Below are 6,739 nucleotides of genomic sequence, written 5' to 3'. Positions count from 1 at the left end.
ACTACTACCCCTAACCATCATCAAGAGGATAGCCTTTTCATTTGGGGCAGAGAGAACTATGTGGCATCAAGATGATCTACTTAAGTCCTTCTTATATGTCCTTCCTAGCTGTACAGTTAAGTGGTAACCACACTGACCGCAGGGCCAATCAGGTATGAGGAGCTGTATGACATTTCCAAGGAAGCAACCACCAAAAGCCTCAGTGGTAGCTGAAGGTTAAGTCTAGAATAGATGGTGGACGGAACTATGGTCCAAGATCAGCTGCAGTTCTTCCAATTGATTTTGAGCTACTGGAATCTGGATTGGCTCTGTTGATTTGAATGGAACAGGAAGGACCATGGTGTAGCTGGGATATACTGTCCAGGATCTTTAAGGAAGGTCTCATTACTCAGTGGTCATTTTTTCAGGTTTTGTCCATGTTTCACATTATCCCAGGGGTATGCTCTCCTAGGGTAAGCTCACATTCGATGGCTGATAAAGGCATGAGTATCAAGACATTACAGCTGGGAACCACCGTAAAGGGCTATGGACTCTGCCAGAATTCCCCGGGAAGCCAGTCATGGTCTGTAAAGCCTGTACATTGTTGTTCAACTTCCTGGGTGCAATTCCACTTTCTCCTTCCCTCATTCACAGGTGTTGACCCATAATAAATATACACTACTCTAAATTCTTACTTCTAGAGAACATAAGCTGCTATCAAAATGGAATGATGATAACCAAACTATTAAGTTTTAATTTTGAGAGGTAACAAATTAGAATGAGATATAGCAACCAAGGAAAGCTGTTTGTAGTATGTGTACAGCGTTAATGGCCACAATATGCTCTGTGATGTCATGCAAATGTCTCAACAGCATTCACTAGTTTTCCACCTTAATAAACGACCTTTTGTGTCACTTCAAAATTGACACTTTGCCTTTTACTATTAGGAGCATTGGTTCGGTGCATTTAGAAACAAAATTAAAGAGAGAGAATGCTGCAAGACTCAAGATGTACAATATACAAGACTGAATGCTGCTGCTGTCATACAATAAACTTTTTATTGTTAGTAGGGAAAGTTCACAATGAGTTCACATTAAGATGATAGAAAGTAGTGCAGTACATACATAAAGCCAGTAACATAGCTATTTTCTATGACTATCAAGGCATAACTGTATTATAGGTTATATATGTACTGTACCATTATATGCAAAGAACAATGTTTTTTGAGACATGAGATTCAAGGGTTACATGTGGGAAGCTGCTGAATTTACTGTCAGACTCCATTTGCTATGTTTTGTTCTCTCAATTCCTGACCTCTAACCTGAAGGAACCACAAATGTGTATGTAGTCGGACATTGCTCCAACAGATGTTGTGTGGTACACGACTACACAACGCAGACTGGAAGCAAATGTGTCACAATGTTTAGAGTAATTCTAAGTAGTGGGAATGAACTACCTAGTTCTTTCCAACTGTTTTTGACAATTTCTTAAAGTTTTTAAAAATAAGATGAAGAAATGAATTTACCTCTTTAATTAAAGTGAAATGAGGTACTGCCTGGTCTTTGCTCAGAGATGCCAAATTCTGTTGGTTGCACCAACTAGACCTAGAACTAAAAACAACATGATGCACCTCATGATTTGGAATTTTCATTGTCTTAAAAATGCTAAGTCCCTGCCCCACCCCCACCCCCCGAGTTCTCAGTTTCAGGTAGCTTGTTGAAATAGGCTTATCAAATTCTCTGGCATATCTTATAGCTAGTGATGTATTAAGATTCAATCCTTCTCTTAGTTTGTCTACTTGTAACTGTAAAACTTTCATTAAGTTTTACTCGATTACCTCCTTTATTTCAGTTTACTTTATTACCCCGCTCTAACCCCTTTAATTTTTTTTTTTTGGGGGGTGGGGAAGAATCCCTCTATTACCATTTAAACTTCTCCAGGAAAGGAAGAAAATGTTTTGGAGGCTCTTACGAGCACATCCAACCAAAACCTCTAACCCACTGCACTGAGCTGATTCTGACTCATAGCCACCCTTATACAGGGGTTCTGAGGCTGTCAATTTTTACAGAAGCAGAGAATCTCATCTTTCTCCTGTGGAGCAGCTGGTGGGTTTGAACCACCAACCTTGTGGTTAACAGTCCAACACTTATCTGACAGCACCACCAGGGCCTGAATTTGAGGTGGATCAACAGGCCTACCACTCAACTGGTATGATTGTTATGCAGCACTGAGGCCACCTGAGTTGCACTAAGTTTTAATTCTTTCTACTGATTTTTCTCATTTTTCACTGTAAGAGATCCAATGGAATCTAGACACTAATCTTTGGGCAGTTCCGTTGATTTGAATAAAATACCTTATTTTAAACTTGCAAACAAAAAGTACCAAGCATTTATCTTACCTTTCCTAAAACAAAACAAAAATCACAGGGTGGTAAAACAGTAGATATGGCAGTTTCTTTACATAGAAATGCTGCATCTGATAAGCTGGTAAGGCTCTCATCATTCTGTAGCCCCTAATTCAGGGGTCCTCAAACTTTTTAAACAGGGGGCCAGTTCACTGTCCCTCAGACCCGTTAGAGGGCCAGACTAGTTTGAACCAATTCCTATGCACACCGTACATATCTTATTTTGAAGTAAAAAAACAAATGGAGCAAAAACACCCGGGGGCCTGGATAAATGTCCTTGGTGGGCCGCATGTGACCCGCGGGTCGTAGTTTGAGGACACCTGCCCTAATATACTGCTGATATAGGCATTGACTGTTAAGGTTTGCTAACGTATAGAGACAGACAGACATAAGTGCCACCTGATCTACTTCATATGGAAGAAGTTATCTGTCCCTCAGTGACAAATGATGATGCACTCAACTAACTCACCCAGAGGGGTCTCTGAAGAACAGGCTGAACAGAAAGTCCATTCTGACTCCTAGGGACCCTATGTGGGAGCAGATTAGTCGGTAGAATGGTAGGTTTGAACCTCACACCTTATTGCTACCAGACACCACCATTGAAAATACTATGGGATTTCGGAAATCAACGGAGTTGCCCTAGGTCGGAATCAGCACAAAAAGCAACTAGGTTTTAACTGGCAGGCCACTACCTTCACCCCAAAACAAAACCACCTGATCAAGTCTGTGGATCCAAAACAATTTACAGGGACTATACAGGGCAGAGGGCTATTATAATCAAAAGGATCTGATGAGGGAAACCTGGGTCACTGTGTAACACGAATAACCTGTTTCTTTGGTAAGTTAATTGCAAGGTAAATAATTTATTGCAAGATGTAAACTTTTAACAGGACTTGGTTTCAAATACTCGAGTACATTTCATTTTTAGATGGGATCATGGTTTTTCTTTTCCGTTTCAGTTCTCAGAGGTTTCTACTAGCACTGCTAACTGAAAGGTTGGTGGTGCAAACTCACCCAGAGGTGCCTCCAAAGAAAGGCCAGGTGATTTCATGGTCACAGCTTTGACAATCCAATGGAGCTCTGTTGAGCACTACCCACCGCCACCGTGGGATCTAAGAGGACTCCCTGGGAGGCACAAACAGGTCAGCGCTCAATTACTAACTGCCAGGCTGGCAGCTGGAGCTCCCGGAGGAAGCCCTGGGACAATGTGTCCAGAGAGCCCATGAAGGCAGTTCTACTTTGCACACAGGGTGCCATGCGTCAGTCAACTCAACAGCATGGTTTTACATTTAGATCTTAACATATTCAATTTAAATTTGGACTGCTTCAAAATAAATAAGAACAGCTATAAGTGGATATTAAATCAAGCTAAGACCTGGGCTTTCACTATTTATTCTATTTTTTGTGTGGCTAAAACATCCCATAGTAAATAATTTTGAGAGATAAACTAAAAAAGGCTAATCACCACTTGAATTCTGGAACAGCCTCTCTTCAGTTCTTCTCTAGCTAGACATGAATGACCAGTGAGGAAGCACTTGAAAAGTAAACCTGAATAGAACTTGTAGACTATTCTAAAGTAACTTATGTCAGACAGATATTTCATTTCTAGCTCTTAGTTCTTCAACTTAACTATTTAATACCTGCTGTCCAAAGACAAGAGGATACATTAGGAAACAAAATATACAGAATTGTAATAATTTACAGCAGTCACTCTTCTGTCAAGATAGCCTCGAAACAAATCCAACCTAATACTTCATTAAATACGTTTTAAGAAAAGTCATTACATTCAAAAAATTCTTTTTTATTGAAACACAAAACACATTTACAGCATGCAGGTTAACTTAAAATTATAAGGCGTCTTCCCCAAACCAATGATATTTTAATGTATCTTCAAGCCCTGAAAGTAACCGGCATGTTCCACAGGTAGACTCAGACTATCATTTCATGTCAAATTGAGAGTTATGCACAGTAGTTAGTATTCTTAAGTTAGGCAAATAATTTAACTGATCACCATGAATAAATATTACTTTTATTTCATCTGGTTTCTCTACTGAATTATTTATCAATAGCAATTCAGAGGACAGTAAAGATATCCAGTCAAAAAAAGATACTGAAAACTATAGTATCCCTGTTGTATGTATATGATCAGAAACGTTCATTTCTAAAAGTAAGTGTTCCATTTACTGACTACCATCACACGAAGACAGCACAGCTCCATGAAAGCAAGTTTATGAGTGTCATGGTATACTTACTAACAGGTTTGAAATGAGAAACAGAAAAATAAGCATAAAGGTATTAAAATAAAAAAAGTTGTATTCTGAACCACATGCTAATTATGACTTCTTGTTACACAGCACCAGTACCCGTGACGTAGTCGTATTACTTACAGGAGTGAAACTACCATATGTAGACAAAAGAAGAACGAAAAGCTCTGCTTCATTCCATGAATATTGCCAAAGAAGCAAGTTTTCACTTGAAACCAAAGTTGTCTGTGTGAATGCAACCAGACGGTTCTCCCTTTAGAAAATTACCTAATGCACGCTGTAGCACTTTTGGTTGTTGTTAACTACATTCCTTCTCTCTTCCTGCACCACCAAGGTTCGTCTCCATCTTTGGAGTGTTTATTGTGATCAGGACTAAAAGTGACACAATCATCTTAAAGGCTGCAGAATACAACAGCAAGGACTTCTAACTGTTACAAAAATAAATAAGTTTATCTTTTAAATCAAAATTATTATAAAAGTGGAAATTACGAGTTAAGGAAATAGAAAAATAAGCCAATTATGATCTCAGTCTTCTGACTATGGCTCCAAATTTAATACAAATATCTGTGTATAAAACTTTTTCAAAAAAAGTTAATCCTGCCAGCCAGATCTTAACACAGAACTTTCAAAGTTTCGCTACTGATTGAAGAACCTTAAATCCCCATCTTCTAATTTTTGCTAATATAGTTACAGTCACTGTGACTGATGAAGGAAATATTGAAACCCTTTCTCTATTACTTTTGTAACTGCCTAGAATAAACTGAAGATTAAATCACAATGCAGCTAAAATAGGTACACAGTGCTAATTACATAATTATGGGCTTTAGGAGGGAAAACCCCAACTAATAAGGACCATGACCTGCCGACAGTTGACTGTCCTGAGCCTAAACAAGAAACAAATTACAGTGTATGTCTTAATGTCGCAGTTTAAAAGCACAATGGGGACTTCAGACCAAAAGCCTGAAGTTAAAGTCTGCGTTAAAAATACCTGCGTGTTTTTAAATTCACCATACATTTGTGCTGTTTAGTTTCCCTCAATTTCCATAGACTACACATGTAGATCAATATGGTATTAACATAAAATTATGTTTAACTCTATAACCCCACAATTTCAATATATTAAAGATGACAAATGAATTACCTGTCCAATCATTATAATTAGCTAGCTGCCTCAACCGAAATGAAGTAGGGAATTTTCAGTCCATCAGCCAGAGAAAAGTATCGAATCAGGGAGAAATACAACTCCTTCATACTCTCTTCTTGAACTTAGATTTCCTTTGGATATTGTAAAATATTTCTGCTCAATATTAAGTTGGCAACAGGCATTTTATGAGATAACAATTAAGTAGCCCTGTTCCCTCTCAACAGTCTATTTAAGCTGGGCTTTAGTGCTCAGTCATTTTCAGAAAGAAAGGTCTGTGATGATACAATTATTTTAAACCTAAAGTTATTTCAAGGAATTAAAAAATATAGTACTGACCTGGTGTATTTCGTGGGCATGTAGTGTTGCAAGTAGTAAAATTTAAGACATTTAATGTGTATGTTCTATTTCCCCTAAAACAAGGAAGACATTTTAATAAGTACAAGCAGTAGCAGCTAGGTAATTTAAACTGAGATTTAAAAATAAACATAACACACGCACAAAAACAGATTCCTATAAGGTAGCTAGCTTGGCACAGTGAAGACTAAATTTAAGACATGAAAGACAAACTGTGTAATAAATAGGGCCACAGTCGTAAACTGCCATCTTTTTTCTCTAGACGCCAAAATTGCACTCTGGTTGTGTTGGGAAGCAGCGGAGTTTACAAGAAGAGTGAGTAGGAAAGAGCTGTACAGGCCTAGGATCATTTATACATATAAAAACAACAACAACAAAAGATAACTTGACAGTCCCCAGGGGGCAGAGGTTAAAGCCATTGAATGGCTGCTTGACATGATGTCCTCTTCTTTCTTCGATTACTTTCAACAGCTGAAAGTGGAAGAAAACAGACATCTTTTCAGTTATACAAAAACTCATGGTTTTTCTTTCAGGCAATCATGATGAATAACTTAGAAAAGTTATTAATGGTATAATGTTTTCATCAGTAGCTTC

The 6,739-nt window shown here is 38.1% G+C and overlaps 1 protein-coding gene across 2 annotated transcripts in view; it reads right to left on the bottom strand.

Moving 5' to 3' along the window:
* Nucleotides 1-1,219: 1,219 nt before the first annotated feature.
* Nucleotides 1,220-6,739, bottom strand: part of KIF5B (kinesin family member 5B) — a 48,903-nt gene continuing 43,383 nt past the window's right edge. For both annotated transcript variants that reach the window (XM_075550327.1, XM_075550326.1), the window contains exon 26: nt 1,220-6,616. The gene's annotated coding sequence lies outside the window, so the exon portion shown is untranslated. The remainder of the gene's footprint in view (nt 6,617-6,739) is intronic.

The sequence above is a fragment of the Tenrec ecaudatus genome, chromosome 5 (genome assembly GCF_050624435.1).
Source record: "Tenrec ecaudatus isolate mTenEca1 chromosome 5, mTenEca1.hap1, whole genome shotgun sequence".
NCBI lineage: Eukaryota > Metazoa > Chordata > Mammalia > Afrosoricida > Tenrecidae > Tenrec > Tenrec ecaudatus.
This window is presented reverse-complemented; position numbering and strand designations above follow the sequence as displayed.